Below are 17548 nucleotides of genomic sequence, written 5' to 3' on the forward strand. Positions count from 1 at the left end.
ACAAATAACTGTGGATGTGGGCTGCAGGTGTTACTCTGACGTGGGGAGATTGGCACAGGAGAGGAATTCGTGGCGGGCCGCATCGAACCTGTCAGAAGACTGAAAACTAGAAAAAATATGAAAAGGCGTCATAAACCTGTTGTGTCCTCTCCCGAGGCAAACTAGCTGACAAGTGCAGTAAATGGTCCTTTACATCCTGGATGCTGGCGACGGGACGGAATTGACCTTCGACACGTGAGTAAATCAAGATCATGCAGAAAGTTCACAGAGATACTTTCCATGTGTGGTCGAGCATTGTCCTGTTGAAAAATGACACCACGATACTGCGGTCAAGAGAGTTAAGAAACCGATATTTACTGAAGTTCAGAATGGAACTTTGCGTAGAGAACAGCGTGAGAGAGAACTGTTAACAATGAGAAATAACAGAGGATATGAGGTCGAGGTATCATCCGACCGGTAGGCAGTTTCATCCCGCCATGGCGCTGCAGTTTACGGGAGGACGATTCGTTCCGTACTTGTAAATTATAAATTAGTAACGTAATTTACGCCCATCGAAAGGTAAACTAGACAGTCTATGTTAGAGGGTTTTGTTACCGCTCCGTGCGCGTGAGATCTGAGAGCAGCGCTTACGCCGACATAGCGACTAACACGAGGTCCACTGTGATGCACTAAGTACCCCAGACCGATCTAACGTGCTTGACGTTTCTGATAACTGTCAAAATTGAGGCTGAAGGATCGTTATGGAAATTAGTGAAGACTTGGTCCCAGAAAAGAAACAGCATACTACCTTGTAGTGTCACACTAAAGGGACGTTCCTAAAGAAAAACTTGGTCACATTTACAAGTCTAATAACTAAATATGTTAAACGTAATGAATAACATTATCTCATTTCTGTCGCTCTCTGGCCTCCTAAGTTTTCACGTACATTTCGGCATTCATCTAACTACATATTTTGCAAACTGAAGTACACAGCCGCGTTTTTTTGTCCGTATGTGAACACAACTCTCTGGAACTACTGCAGGGCGCAAATGAATTATTGCTCTTCACTTTTATAGTCTTTGAATTTTTCATACAGTTGTATTAAAGATCTTCGTCACCTTTGCGTGTTGCACTATAAGCAGTCTTAAATAGTATACGAATATTCGTGGGGAGGCCAGAAACAAACTGGGGACCTAGAAGCGACGGAGAGGCTTCGTCCCCGCTGTAGCCCGCAGTGGTACACAACCCCACAAGAGGCTACAGAAGTCCACTCATCCCACCGCTACCCCACACCGGACCCATGGTTATTGTGCTGTTCGGCCCCGAGTGGACACCCAGGAACGTCTCACATCAGACGAGTGTAACCTGAATATTTGCGTGGTAGAGTAATTATGGTGTACGCGTACGTGGAGAAAGTGTTTGTGCAGCATTCACCGACATAGTGTAACCGAGGCGGAATAAAGGGAACCAGCCCGCATTCGCCGAGGCAGATGGAAAACCGCCTTAAAAACCATCTACAGTCTGGCCTGCACACCGGACCTCAACACCAATCTGCCGGGCAGATTCGTGCTGGCGACAGGCACGCCCTCTGTCAGTCCCAGCACCATTAATCAATCCTCTGCAGGTCCTTCTGCAAACAGATATTGTCTTCTGGCGTTACTACCCCCGAAGTTGTCATTGCATGTGTCGATTTTGTTCCGTTAAGAGACACGTGGTGAGTTCTGTCTGCAAGGATACCTCACAGTACACTGTATCAACCATAAAACCACCAGTGTGCAACCGTCAGTCGCAAAACCACTCGAGTAATGCTCCTCCTGAAATTCAAAAACCCGTTTCCCGACCTCGACTGGGATCACTGTCCGCCCATCTGGGAAAAGACACCAGCCTTTACGTTGCGACCGCGTCTCGCGCAAACCCGGCGCCAACGAGATATATGGGCCCTTACGATTTTCAGCGGCCGTCTCCAGCAGGGAGAGATCTGCTATTTCAGAATATTTTAATACTTTGAAGCTGCCATTTAAATACGCTCACGCTCTCGATAACGTATGACAGAGTTAACGACTTTATTTTGTACGTTTTCACTGTTATACTGATTTTCCTCCTGGCCCCGAACGTGGCCGAGCGAGGGCAAGGCATCTAGTGTGACGTCAACAGTTCGTTGTTGCTCCGGAACAGAGAGCAGTGACGTTTGGCAGACAGAACCTCAGCACAGCAGTATCTCGAGACCATCGCCTACATCTACATCTACTTAAATCCTCTGCAAGCCACCTGTTCCACTAGCAAATACGGCGAGAAAGAAACCTCTGTCTATATGCCTCCGTATGAGCCCTAATTTCTTATCTTCGTGATCCTTTCGCGCAATGTATGTTGGCGGCAGTCAGCTTCAAATGGTGGTTCTCTAAATTTTCCCAACAGAGTTTCTCGAAAAGAACGTCGTCTTCTCTCCAGGGATTCCCATTTGAGTTCCCGAAGTATCTCCGTAACACTTCACTGTTGTTCGAACTTAGCAGAAACAAATCTAGCAACCCGCCTCTTGCTTCGATGTCTTCCTTCAATCCAACCTGGTAAGGATCCCAAACACACGAACAGCACCCAAAAGTAGGTCGTATATGGGGTCTCTTTCCTTAAATTCTCCCAATAAACCGAAATCGACCATTCGCCTTCCCTAACACAATTCTCACATGCTCGTTCCACCTTAGATGGCTTTGCAGCATTACGCCCAGATATTTAAACGACTTAACTGTGTCAATCAGCACACTAGTAATATTGCATCCAAACATTACAGGTTTGATCTTCCTACTCATCTGCATGTAAAGCTGCCACTCATCACATCATGTTGAAAATTTGTCTAATTCGTCTTGTATCTTTCTACAGTCATTCAATTTCGACAGCTTACCGTATCAGCAAATCTGGCCAGATCTCCCTCATTCGTCCCAGTGCAGCTCACTGACCCCTTACCGACCATCCTTGCCACAATTTCGGCCGCGGCGACGCGCAAGGCAATCATGTGTCCGCCGTCATCCGCCCTCTCGCGGCCACAGCTGGGCACTCCGTACAAAATGATTCTGGAAGTGGTGAAATCAACCGTGCAGTTTGAAACGGCACAACGACTACATAGTTAACTGTAGTATTCAGTTCCAGCAATCTACAGCTACATGACTACTCCGCAATTGACACCCTTCAGTGCTTCGCAATTTCCACTTTCAAATTACTTCTCTACCGTTCCACTCTCGAAAAGCACATGCAAGAAACGAACGCGTAAATATTTCCATGCGAGCTCTGAATTGTTTTATGTTATCAAGAAGTCATTTCTCTCTTTTTAGGTGGGAGCCAGCAAAGCATTTTTCCATTATGATGAGAAATTCGATGATTGAATTTAGGTGTTTGGCACACCAGCTCGCATAATATATCCGTGACCCTCCCTCCCCAATTTTGCGACAGTACAAAACGGGCTGCCCTTCTTACCAATGTACTTCCTCAATTCCGTCTAGGATTCCATACGGAGCAACTATACCCCAGGAAAGGACGGACAAGCGTACAGTAGACAGTCTCTTTAACAGATCGGTGTGCCTCTGTGAGGGCCTCTACTGGCTTGTTTAGTTGTGCTTTGACGAGTTACGATATAACTTATTCAAATGATAGTATCTATGAATGGAAGGTAGTTTGATCTTATAATAGAGTTTCTCAGTGTTTTAATATTCCCCTTTTTCTTTCTTTTTAGAAATATTATCTGACAATGTCTAGCTAAGTCTTCGAAACGAAACCAGTTATGGTTTCATTTGTCTGACCCGAAGTAGAAAAAAATTAAAGAATTTCGCTAGCAAAGTAATCAATGTAAAGTAATCTTTGACAATAATATATATTGTATATATACATATTTGTGAATGAGCACATTAGGACTACGCTAAGTATTTATTATCGTGCATTTGCCTTTCTTTGTGCCCATACTTCTTTCATTCTTTTGCTGTGGGCTTCTTTTCTTTCTTGAGACCACATTGTTCCAGTCTTCTTCTTTGGTTTCTCCTCTTGGTCAACTTGCTACTTGTGAGTTTTGGATCTGAAGATTTCCCTGTTTTGGATAATCTCTGGTGTAATTCCTGCTAGTTTCAGATCTGTTTTGACTTCGTCAATCCATTTCATTGGGTCTATATTAGATTTACTCCTGTTTTCATAGAATTCAACTATTTGCTTTGTAAGTCTGTCCGGATTCATTCTTTTGATGTGTCCATACAATCTTAATCTGTGTTTTGTAATGTCACTGTGAATATTAAAGTATTGTTTGGTTTCCTGTTTGCCTCTGAGCCGATACTGTTCTTCTATAAGTTTTCGGCCTAAAATTTTTCTTATGATCTTCCGTTCCTTTTTCTGAATGTTTTATATGTCTGTTTTCCCGTTTAAAATTAGTGTCTCTAATCCACATAGACATTCTGGTGTTATGACGGTATTGTAGCCCAATGTCGAAGTATTGTGTGCTTGGAGACATCTTTTTTATTGTAGATATTTTGACTGAGTCGATAAGCAGTGTCCATTTTTTGGCATCTGACTTCGTTGGCTTTCGTTTCTAATCCATTTTCCTGAATCGTTTCACCGAGGTATTTAAACTGTGGGAGTCGTTTAATTTTTCCATATTTTGTCTCCATCAATTTTGGTGCTTTTGGTGCTTTGCAAGTCATATATTCTGTCTTTTCAAAAGATACGTGCAGGCCAACTTTTTCAGCAGTTTCTTTCTGGAGTTCAATCTGTTTTTTGGCTCTTGAAACATCGCGAGTTAAGATGGCTAGATCATCTGCAAATGTTAAGCAATCCACTGTTAATTTTCCTCTGCCGAGAGTAATTGGTTGGTCAATCTTGAGGACTGATTTCAGTTGGCGCCATTCTTGTATCACCTTTTCAAGGACGCAGTTAAACAGTAGTGGAGAGAGTCCATCTCCTTTTCTTATTCCTGTTTTGATCAGAAAAGTTTCAGAGACTTCCCCCATAAATTTGACTTTAGATTTTGTGTCTGTCAATGTCTGTTGTATAATAGCAAGTGTTTTCAGATCTAAACCTTGTTCTTTTCATATTTGGAATAGTGATTCCAATATATATTGTACTATAATCTCTGAACTCTGTGTATATGTTCTTGAATATAAGTTGAATTCCGATTGAACACTGAATCGAGGTTTATAATTACCCTCCCATCTCACTGTATGTGTGGTGTCTGTTCTGTGAGACATGTCAAACTACAGAACAGACATCATTCTTGAAACATGCATATATATATACGAGAGCAATAAGCATAATGGACGGTGGGCACTACATGTATAGTGTGCGACAATTTGGTAATTTACTCGTAGATTGGACGGAAAGCGTTTCCCAATAGCTGAATCGGCTAAGGTGACCACTTGCGTAAAGCGGGAAATCTGGGATCGTGTCCCGGTCCGGGACAAATTGTTACTTGTCTTCACTGAATTTAATTCAGTTTCCAACTGCGGTTGTGATTTGTATTGATCTTAAATCATATTTAATTTTTGGTGTTAAAACCTGGAAGAACTTGATGTTTACGGCCCATTTAAGTGTGAACAGCTTCGCGATAATTCAACAGAATTTCCGCGCTAATAATGTACAACACACGCTCTTAACTAACTCTTTGAAACGGTAAAGGTAACTTGCTTTCCATTTACTGACTATTTGCATTCATTATTAGAATTCGTCAGTGTACTGTATTCATACGAGCATTTGGAACAGTATGTGCATAATAGATAGAAAAGGATGCAATAACAACTAATTACAGGGTGGTTATAGTTAAATTTTGTCTTCTTCAGATGGGTCCCATGAAAAATGTTTGGTCGTAGGGCAATGAAACTTTGTGGAAGCAGTTTTCAGGACGTGTAAAGGATAAATAACGAATAAACCACTTAAAGAAACAAGATTTAATTTCCACACGAGAGGATGACATTTGTTAACTCACCGGATTTTCACTTTTTAACTTACGCAACTGTCCCTCTGTTTCTCACCTTTTGTGAAACATTCATTTGCCATCTCATCTGCGCCAGTATTTTATCTAATCAACAAATCCGCCTGACGTATATATTAAATTACGCAACAGAGTCTATGTCTTTTTGCTATGCCAAACTTTTTTTAAACTTTTCACTCTCGTACGGCTGAAGAGCGGTGGCATATCCGGTGACAGCCCACTCATCGCCCATATGGGCCGAGGGGAATGAAATGGCAGTAAATGAAAAAATGTGAAGACTATACAGACTGTGAAACAGGCCATCCTGAATGCGAATTGAAGAAAGACTTTCAGAGGTCACGGCTGACAGTAGGCTTGAGTGAGTTTCTATCTTGACGTTGACTCGTGTTGAGTTACCTCCACAGTATTCATGCAAGACAATAGTCATGGCTTTTCAAAGATATTTCTTAAATTCTTTGACTGTGCGCTGGGGTAATTCTATTATGACTTTTGTAAAATTAGTAGCGTGTTTCTACAATTTATAAAAAGATTGCCGCATATCTTTGACTTAGTAATACGGGCCTAAGAACAATATTTTATAAATTTCAAATCGCAAAAATAGATTTAAAATAATCACAATATAAAATTTATTAGAGATGTGCCCTTCTTAACGTGAAAACTGCGATTTTTCACGACCGATGATGACTTCATAAGAAATCGACTCCGGTTTTCATACCATTTGTGTGATCTGAGGTAAAAAAAAAAATACGTTTGAAGAACTTCATTTTGTCAGAGTTCTTTTGCAGCGTCAACACGCCTAGAGATGCTGGTTCTTTCAGTGATCTGTGATCTCTCACTAGTTTCTAAAATTCTCGATGAGGCTGAGTAATACGTCTTTATACAACTTTGTTTGCGACAAGTATGGAAGCGGAAGACTATGCAAGATGATTCAGAAAAGCAGAAGCGAGAGAGGTTTTCTTCGTTCCATTTCGTGAGCAGGACTTAGCAATCGTTTCGCCTCTGACCTTGCGAAAATGTTAGTCGCAAGACAGCAGACTTCTGCAACTCTCGACGGAGTACAGAGCAGTGTTTTCTAAGTTCGTTCCGCCTTCCCGGGAATACAGCCGGCGAGTAAAACGGTAAACCTCTTTATGCCGCGCTCCATTTGCGTGACAGAGACTTTGCGCAAATGTTTCCCCAAGTCTCGCGGTGGAATCGAGCACTCGCCGCCAAGTTTCCGAAACGGCGCTTCAAGAAGCACACAAGAGCTCAGCATTCACCACTAAGCGGGCTTTCCCGAACAGACGGAGGAAACAATCCGATACAACCGTGAATACCAAGACCCATCGGAGGAACTCTGTGGTGATGCTGTGCAAGAAGTGTCTGACAGGAAACGGTGTTGCAAGCTTCGAATTACTCACCGAGGTAATAATGTGACTGTCGCGAACCGTATTTCGCGATTTCTATTTTGCCGCAAAAGTCGTGGTTTTTTCCGAACAGCCACTACAATTTCTTCTGCGATTAAAAATCAATTGCAAACGTTTCAGATTCATGAATATCAATTTTAAATTTCTGTTGGCGTTACCAACAAACGGTTCGAATGATTGCATCACCATCATCAAGGGTATTCATTTAACATGGCAGAGACCATTCGTAGGCTACATACATTTTAGTGCCCCAAGTTGCTCTGAAAAGTCTTCTGCAAAAATAATATATATACTGTTAATTTAAATAATTTTTCCTCTGAATCGTGTGGAAGGATTACCAATGAAAGCCACTATTTGCAGTAATTTGTCGACCTCAGTTGAATTATTTCCTTGGACAAAAAATCAAGAAATTTTTAAACTGCTCATTTATGAAAGTAACAGCTAATGAATCGAAATTCAGTTGACAATTTAAGTACATGCTTTTACACCCCCTACGTAAAGGTAGTAACAATTGACGGTCTTTTACAAAGGAAGGATGGTGGTTTAGGTAACTTTTTCTATGATCACGTCATGCATCAGCAATGGGTCTTACTATTACGAAGTGCACTACTGAAATCTGTCTTGTTCAAAGTGGACGTAGATCCTTGGCTGTAGTGCAGTTATAGGTTTTGTAATCTGAAGCAGAAGCCATCCAAACGAATGGGTTCAAAAAGTTTATTTAGTTACACCATTACAGGTTTTGCATCTTCAGATTCACTTCCTTGTTTTCTTGTTAGAGCCTCGTCTTGTAGTCGTTTAGTGCAGTACATTAAACGAAAAGTCTTTCGTTCAAAACTCGTTTAACCTACGAGTGTACTTTCTGGAAGCACGCATGAAGTATTCTTAAGGTTAATAAATTTGTGGAACGATTAGAAAGTAAAATTTCCATTGCCTTTGAACACAATTAAGAAACAAATCTGAAACTTTCTGGCAGATTAAAACTGTGTGCCTGACCGAGACTCGAACTCGGGACATTTACCTTTCGCGGGCAAGTGCTCTACCAACTGAGGTGCCCAAGCACGACTCACGCCCCGTCCTCACAGCTTTACATCTGCCAGTACCTCGTCTCCTACCTTCCAAACTTTACAGAAGCTCTCCTGCGAACCTTGCAGAACTAGCACTCCTGAAAGAAAGGATATTGCGGAGACAAGAAACAAATTTGTTTCCATGTTTGCGTATGTACGTCCTCTGTACTTTGGAGAAATGATTTGCCTGTGTCATTGTAGAATGACATACGGATGAAAAGGTATTATTATTATTATTATTATTAAAAAGGTATTGTAATTATTATTATTATTAAAAATGTTAATGTGGCTATATTTAGAAGAGAAACAAAGGTGAAGCGCATGACAAATAATGGAAATAAAAAGAATAAGATATTAAAAAACTAAGCAAGTGGCTAATGGACCCCGCAGAAGACAAGCGACTGGACTAACGTGTGGCTATGACCTTTGGGTGCAAGCATCTGCAGCTTGTGTTATGTTCGATTTAGTCGAATGTGATAATTTCCGTCATTCTTGTAGTTTATTTCGAGCTTTGTAGATTGAAACCGCTGTCGGGATGTGATTTTTTTGTTAGAGATATCTCAATCTGTTTTTCGTTGTCATTCGTGCTACTTACGTGTCGTCATATCTACAATTTATTTCCAGTGTTCGGCTTTAATTTATCTAAAAATGTTTAGCAGTTAAACGAGTAGTAACTCTCAAGAACAATAGTTTTGATTCTAATACCCATTCCGTATTGTGAGGGAATGTAACTATTTTGCGTCTGACAGCATTTAACAGTTGCCGAGTGCAACAAAAAGTAAAGATGATTTTCAGTCAGAAGAACGTAGAGACCTTTCATTTTGTAACGGTACATCCAAAACTGCTTACAGATTTAGTACAAGTGAAGAAGTGTAAATATTGTATTAATGACAATTGTTTTCAGACAATGAAAGCGAAAGACCTTGTCACTATAATAATGGAGCAAATACGAGAATTAAAACATACGGAAAAGTCAGAGAAAAAATGCTCAGTGAGCCCCTTCGTTTCTGACGAAGAAAGCCTCATCACTGTAGCGGAATCTTACTTTCCAACTGTGAAAGAAGCTGAAGAATTAACAAAAGAGCGGAAAGAGACTGCAGGAGGCTCGGAATCAATAACGCTGTGATGCTATCAACTATTTTGTGCATTAGTGTGTGAGAATATATATATATGTTGTGTGTGTGAATATCACATACATCGATAGAACAATATTCATGGGACCATGAAAACTTTATTGTTGTAGCAGGGTTATTATTGTAATAAGGTTTTGTTAATAGTGACTGCTACAGTACTGTACCGTAAAGGTCAGTATATACAGTACAGTACTGCAGTACTTTCCTGATGAGAAATAACATTAAAAGACAAATAATGAAATACATTCCCTTCGCTCCATTTCTTAGTGGATTATCTTACTTTTGTGTACAGAAGAATTCACTTATTTTCCTTTGTTTCTTTCTTCTTGACGATGCTCTTCTAAATGTTACCTTTATGTGTTCTAACGCAATCAACTGTTCCGCCGAACACTGGGCACTGAAGACCATTTTTGCTGAATAGTTTCCAGCTGATCTGTTAGCTTCATCCGACGATGCAGATTCACACTTATTGCATCGCTGCCATCTTCTGAATCTTCAGCTTGCGCATTACCCTTTAATTCTTCGACCACTGATTCTGCGATGTATGCTTCAAACACCAACGTATTCATCTAATGATGCATTTATCGTTTTACCTGTTACTCCTGAATGCATCTGAGTATCACTTTGGACATTGTCTTGGATTTTTTCATCCGCCACAACATTCTCACCAACGTCTTCACGTTCGGAAATGCTTGCTTTTTTCCAGCAGTTCGCAGACGCATTTGGCTTTCCGCTGTTCCAGGAACTAGCAGCATGTCACAAGCCTGCTTCACACTGGAACCGTAGGGATTGTCCAGCTTGCTTTCAGTGTTGGCGACGACGTGTCGAACTATACATGAACGGTATTTTGTCTTCAAGTTCTTAATCATACCGATGTCTAGTGGCTGAAGTACAGTTCGGAGGGAAGTAGCATAATTGTACAGCCTTCAACGCTGGCATGGTGTTGTGCGGACTACAACTATCCACCAGCAATGCAATTTTCTTATTTTTCCCTGTCCTCTCTTTTAGCAAGGGAAAGCAGTCACTCACTAAAGAGGACGTCATCCATGCTTTTAGTTTTGCCTTGTAACTGACGGTAATAAAAGAAATCTCATTTAGAATAACAGAGAAAAAAAAATTATCTGTTAGGGCACTGTACCGTATTCGCTCTTCATGGATATTCGTAACATTACAAATGAAGGTACTGAATCAGCTTATAATTGAAAGGAAAGTAAAATAAAATGTATGCACTCTTATTTGGTGAGCATCTTTCATTCGTTAAGCATCGGAGATCTGTTGATCGTCCGATCACCAATGATGTCAGTTTGTGTGTCCCTGACACGTTGCTGAAGAGAAGACCCGTTAGGCGTACTTTAGATTGCTTCCCTCCTGTACATTTTTTTTTTTTAAGGCCATCGTGTTCTCCGGCATCAGCTGGCAAAACACTCCTGTCTCATCTGAATTGTACATGTTTTCAGGACTGTATTGTTCCACCAGTTTACACGTGGTGTTTTCCCACCAACAGTCTGCATTCGCCTGAAATCACTTTAAAATTAATACCATGTGTCTCCTTAAATCTCTGCAAGCATCCGTTACTTGCCTTAAAATTAGTATCGCCAAGCGAATCTAAGGCTGTTTGACATATCAACGGGCCGTTAATTGGTATGTTCTGCGCAGGAGTCTCATTAAACCAGCGCTTTGTATCACTTTCCACATGGCCAGCAGCAGCAGTCTTCATTGCTTTTCCTCAAGTGTTAAACATGCCAGCTAGAAAACTTTCTTTAATTTCTTTTCGTTTTTTTTTAAAGGAATGTAGATAATGTTCATTATTCAAGAATATACTTCCTTGCCACGTCTGCCTGTTACATTCCCTTACCGAAGTCTTTGAAAACCTACATTTTTGTCTCTAATCTTATCTCTTTCGGAGTTAACAGCCACTGTCCAAATGTGTGTGAAAATTCCTAAGGGACCGAACTGCTTAGGTCATCGGTCCCTAGACTTACACACTACTTAATTTAACTTATGCTAAGAACAACACATACACCCATACCCAAGGGAGGATTAGAACCTCCGGCGGGAGGGGACAGCCATTGTCCAAATATTATTAGCTCCCTCCAAAACGTATTCATATCAACGTAAAAACATTCACATATTGCAAAAATCAAGGAAATAAACTGCATATAACCCCAACACAACGCTTCTGACTCCAACTCAAGTTCAGCAGTGTACAGACTAAAACAGTTAACACTTGTTCAAACACAGGAGCTCTATGACTATTTGACGCTCAGCACAGCTTACCCATAGCTATACTCTCTTCACTACCTGCTTACCGTCAGCACAGTACCTAGTGAAGCTCTTTAAAATATAAGTTTAACAAAAAATACGTACCATTACGATCAGATTCTTAGAAGCAGAAAACACTAAGACCCCCAGAACTTTGTCTTCGCTATGAGAGAGTGTTGTTAAAAAACTTCACCGTTGTAATAAGGGGTAATTAACATAGTACACATGTAAAATCAGATGAATATATATACGTCCCTTCTCTCTCTCTCTCTCTCTCTCTCTCTCTCTCTCTCTCTCTCTGTGTGTGTGTGTGTGTGTGTGTGTGTGTGTGTGTGTGTGTCCTCGCAGTTTGCTGTATTTCCACATTTAAATCCTTTAGGTCCAGTTTACTCTGGATCATTTATGACAGAAAGGTAGAAACTAGTATGGTGTTTTATCCTTAATCCATTTCATTTAACATTCGACTAGTATTTTATTTTCATTAAATGCTGTGGGTATTAATTTTAAAAATGCTAATTCATTTGTCTATTAATTTTTTTCTAACGTTACAGCCTTCTCTGCCAAATGGAGTGTGATTCAGGAGCCCCTACCGCTGTCGTTTTATGCAGCATGCAGTGTTGGCCTTCATAAACGACACGCGTCATTTTGATATCTTCAAGCTCGCTACCCACAAACTAAGCCTCACAGTAAAAATGAGTAGGAAATGTAATGTAACTCATTTTTGTACTGCGATGTGTTTTCGCTGGAGGCCACGGTTTTGAGTTTTTGAAGGAAAGCATACAAAAGTGGCCTTGAAACGCACCTCCACCTCACACTCGTCCCTCTCACTAGTCAGGCTATCTAGTATGTTGTTCATGGCACTTCCTCCTGCCAGTGTACAAAAATTCCCGACACGAACTATTCCATACATGCGACCTCTTTTCGTCTACATTGACTGGGCTATTAACGGCACCAGCATAGTCGACTGCTTCATTAACATTAATAATTTAAACGTGCCCTGAGGATAATATACGAAAAATGGCTTTTCTAAACGTTACGCTAAAACTAATAACACTGACAGTTCTATCAAGACATAACCTTTTGAAGCACAGTGGTTTCGTAGTCAGAGGGCACGACGAATATAAAGATTGTAAGTGTTTATTTGAAGCTGTAAAAATTCACATAACTGTCAGGTAAAATTTATCCAAACGCCAGTTTTACAATTTGTAAGTGCTCGACTAAGCCGGTGGCTTATTAGTCCTAGTCAATCAAGACCTAAGAAGGACGAAAGTGAGAAATAATTCGTGCAGTCGCAAATATTTGTACAATAGTAAGTTCAAAATAGTTCAAATGGCTGTGAGCACTACGGGACTTAACTTCTGAAGTCATCAGTCCCCTAGAACTAAGAACTACTTAAACCTAACTAACCTAAGGACATCACATACATCCATGCCCGAGGCAGGATTCGAACCTGCGACCGTAGCGGTCGCGCAGTTCCAGACTGTAGCGCCTAGAACCGCTCGGCCACCCCGGCCGGCAATAGTAGGAGGAAGTGCCATGAACAACATAGTAGCAACACTGACCGGTAGCGGCTGAGTATGGGAATGGGGGTGCTTATGAAGGTTACTTTTGTACGTTTTTTCTTGAATAACTCAAAAACCGGGGCCTCCAGAGAAAGTGTATCCCAGTATAAAAATTAACTACAATACATTTCCAACAAAAAGGTCCTGTTCATTTTTTTACGCAAGACTACTAGTCGCGCGTAGCGAGCTCGAGAATACGAAAATCTCATGGGTCGTTTACGAAGCGCAGCCGTTACACTGCGGGTTGCATAAAAGACAGCGGTAGGGCCGCTGAATCAGCCTGTATTCTCAAGAGGTCTACTGCAATATTTAAAATTAATAATTGTAAACAACATGAACTAAATAATATTTCCCAGCTGTTTTGTTCGAAGCATTTGCTCCTGTGTCGTATAGAAGATAAGAAATTTGTTAAAATGATCGAACAAAATCAGCAAAAGTCAAGAGGTGAGTATGGAATATTTTGTTGTGGTTAATTAAACTTCCTGCCTTACTGTATGCAAAGCAGGGGTCTGGCGCCTGTCTGGCCTGGCTTGATGTGACACGGGGTCAGGCCGCGACCCCGCTGCGGCAGCCTCACAGCCTGGCCCACGGACACCTCCAGCAGGCGCGGCCCGTTGAGAGACCAATTAGGAGCGAGCGCTGCACTCTGCTCCCAGGAGAAAGTCGCTTCCGCGCCCACTGCACGTCTCCTTGCTGCATGCTGCAACAGACCCGTGGGCAGTCAGCCTCACAGAACCTAGTGATACGATTCTGTAACTGCATTATTTTATACCGTCTCTCTCTCTCCTTCCCTGTGTGTATGTGTGTGTGTGTGTGTGTGTGCGGGTGAGTGGATGGGTGGGTGTGGGGTGAGAGAGAGAGAGAGAGAGAGAGAGAGAGAGAAGAGAAGAGAGCCTATTATAATCTCAACAGTTTACGATACCCCCCCATGAACCATAGACCTTGCCGTTGGTGGGGAGGCTTGCGTGCCTCAGCGATACAGATGGACGTACCGTAGGTGCAACCACAACGGAGGGGTATCTGTTGAGAGGCCAGACAAACATGTGGTTCCTGAAGAGGGGCAGCAGCCTTTTCAGTAGTTGCAGGGGCAACAGTCTGGATGATTGACTGATCTGGCCTTGTAACACTAACCAAAACGGCCTTGCTGTGCTGGTACTGCGAACGGCTGAAAGCAAGGGGAAACTACAGCCGTAATTTTTCCAGAGGACATGCAGCTTTACTGTATGATTAAATGATGATGGCGTCCTCTTGGGTAAAATATTCCGGAGGTAATATAGTCCCCCATTCGGATCTCCGGGCGGGGACTACTCAAGAGGACGTCGTTATCAGGGGAAAGAAAACTGACGTTCTACGGATCGGAGCGTGGAATGTCAGATCCCTCAATCGGGCAGGTAGGTTAGAAAATTTAAAAAGGGAAATGGATAGGTTAAAGTTAGATATAGTGGGAATTAGTGAAGTTCGGTTGCAGGAGGAACAAGACTTTTGGTCAGGTGATTACAGGGTTATAAATACAAAATCAAATAGGGGTAATGCAGGAGTAGGTTTAATAATGAATAAAAAATAGGAGTGCGAGTTAGCTACTACAAACAGCATAGTGAACGCATTATTGTGGCCAAGATAGACACAAAGCCCATGCCTACTACAGTAGTACAAGTCTATATGCCAACTAGCTCTGCAGATGATGAAGAAATTGATGAAATGTATGACGATATAAAAGAAATTATTCAGGTAGTGAAGGGAGACGAAAATTTAATAGTCATGGGTGACTGGAATTCGTCAGTAGGAAAAGGGAGAGAAGGAAACATAGTAGGTGAATATGGATTGGGGGGAAGAAATGAAAGAGAATTTTGCACAGAGCATAACTTAATCATAGCTAACACTTGATTCAAGAATCATAAAAGAAGGTTGTATACCTGGAAGAATCCTGGAGATACTAAAAGGTATCAGATAGATTATATAATGGTAAGAGAGAGATTTAGGAACCAGGTTTTAAATTGTAAGACATTTCCAGGGGCAGATGTGGATTCTGACCACAATCTATTGGTTATGAACTGCAGATTGAAACTGAAGAAACTGCAAAAAGGTGGGAATTTAAGGAGATGGGACCTGGATAAACTGAAAGAACCAGAGGTTGTAGAGAGTTTCAGGGAGAGCATAAGGGAACAATTGACAGGAATGGGGGAAAGAAATACAGTAGAAGAAGAATGGGTAGCTCTGAGGGATGAAGTAGTGAAGGCAGCAGAGGATCAAGTAGGTAAAAATACGAGGGCTAATAGAAATCCTTGGGTAACAGAAGAAATATTGAATTTAATTGACGAAAGAAGAAAATAAAAAAAATGCAGTAAATGAATCAGGCAAAAAGGAATACAAACGTCTCAAAAATGAGATCGACAGGAAGTGCAAAATGGCTAAGCAGGGATGGCTAGAGGACAAATGTAAGGATGTAGAGGGTTGTCTCACTAGGGGTAAGATAGATATTGCCTACAGGAAAATTAAAGAAACCTTTGGAGAGAAGAGAACCACTTGTATGAATATCAAGAGCTCAGATGGCAACCCAGTTCTAAGCAAAGAAGGGAAGGCAGAAAGGTGGAAGGAGTATATAGAGGGTTTATACAAGGGCGATGTACTTGAAGACAGTATTATGGAAATGGAAGAGGATGTAGATGAAGATGAAATGGGAGATACGATACTGCGTGAAGAGTTTGACAGAGCACTGAAAGACCTGAGTCGAAACAAGGCCCCGGGAGTAAACAACATTCCATTAGAACTACTGACAGCTTTGGGAGAGCCAGTCTTGACAAAACTCTACCTTCTGGTGAGCAAGATGTATGAGACGGGCAAAATACCCACAGACTTCAAGAAGAATATAATAATTCCAATCCCATAGAAAGCAGGTGTTGACAGATGTGAAAATTACCGAACTATCAGTTTAATAAGTCACAGCTGCAAAATACTAACGCGAATTCTTTACAGACGAATGGAAAAACTGGTAGAAGTGGACCTCGGGGAAGATCAGTTTGGATTCCGTAGAAATGTTGGAACACGTGAGGCAATACTAACCTTACGACTTATCTTAGAAGAAAGATTAAGAAAAGGCAAACCTACGTTTCTAGCATTTGTAGACTTAGAGAAAGCTTTTGACAACGTTAACTGGAATACTCTCTTTCAAATTCTGAAGTTGACAGGGGTAAAATACAGGGAGCGAAAGGCTATTTACAATTTGTACAGAAACCATATGGCAGTTATAAAAGTCGAGGGGCATGAAAGGGAAGCAGTGGTTGGGAAAGGAGTGAGACAGGGTTGTAGCCTCTCCCCGATGTTATTCAATCTGTATATTGAGCAAGCAGTAACGGAAACAAAAGAAAAATTCGGAGTAGGTATTAAAATTCATGGAGAAGAAGTAAAAACTTTGAGGTTCGCCTATGACATTTTAATTCTGTCAGAGACAGCAAAGGACTTGGAAGAGCAGTTGAACGGAATGGACAGTGTCTTGAAAGGAGGATATAAGATGAACATCAACGAAAGCAAAACGAGGATAATGGAATGTAGTCAAATTAAATCGGGTGATGCTGAGGGAATTAGATTAGGAAATGTGACACTTAAAGTAGTAAAGGAGTTTTGCTATTTAGGGAGTAAAATAACTGATGATGGTCGAAGTAGAGAGGATATAAAATGTAGACTGGCAAAGGCAAGGAAATCGTTTCTGAAGAAGAGAAATTTGTTAACATCGAGTATAGATTTAAGTGTCAGGAAGTCGTTTCTGAAAGTATTTGTATGGAGTGTAGCCATGTATGGAAGTGAAACATGGACGATAACCAGTTTGGACAAGAAGAGAATAGAAGCTTTCGAAATGTGGTGCTACAGAAGAATGCTGAAGATAAGGTGGGTAGATCATGTAACTAATGAGGAGGTATTGAATAGGATTGGGGAGAAGAGAAGTTTGTGGCACAACTTGACTAGAAGAAGGGATCGGTTGGTAGGATATGTTTTGAGGCATCAAGGGATCACAAATTTAGCATTGGAGGGCAGCGTGGAGGGTAAAAATCGTAGAGGGAGACCAAGCGATGAATACACTAAGCAGATTCAGAAGGATGTAGGTTGCAGTAGGTACTGGGAGATGAAGAAGCTTGCACAGGATAGAGTAGCATGGAGAGCTGCATCAAACCAGTCTCAGGACTGAAGACCA

The sequence above is a fragment of the Schistocerca nitens genome, chromosome 6, assembly GCF_023898315.1.
Source record: "Schistocerca nitens isolate TAMUIC-IGC-003100 chromosome 6, iqSchNite1.1, whole genome shotgun sequence".
In the NCBI taxonomy this organism is placed as follows: domain Eukaryota; kingdom Metazoa; phylum Arthropoda; class Insecta; order Orthoptera; family Acrididae; genus Schistocerca; species Schistocerca nitens.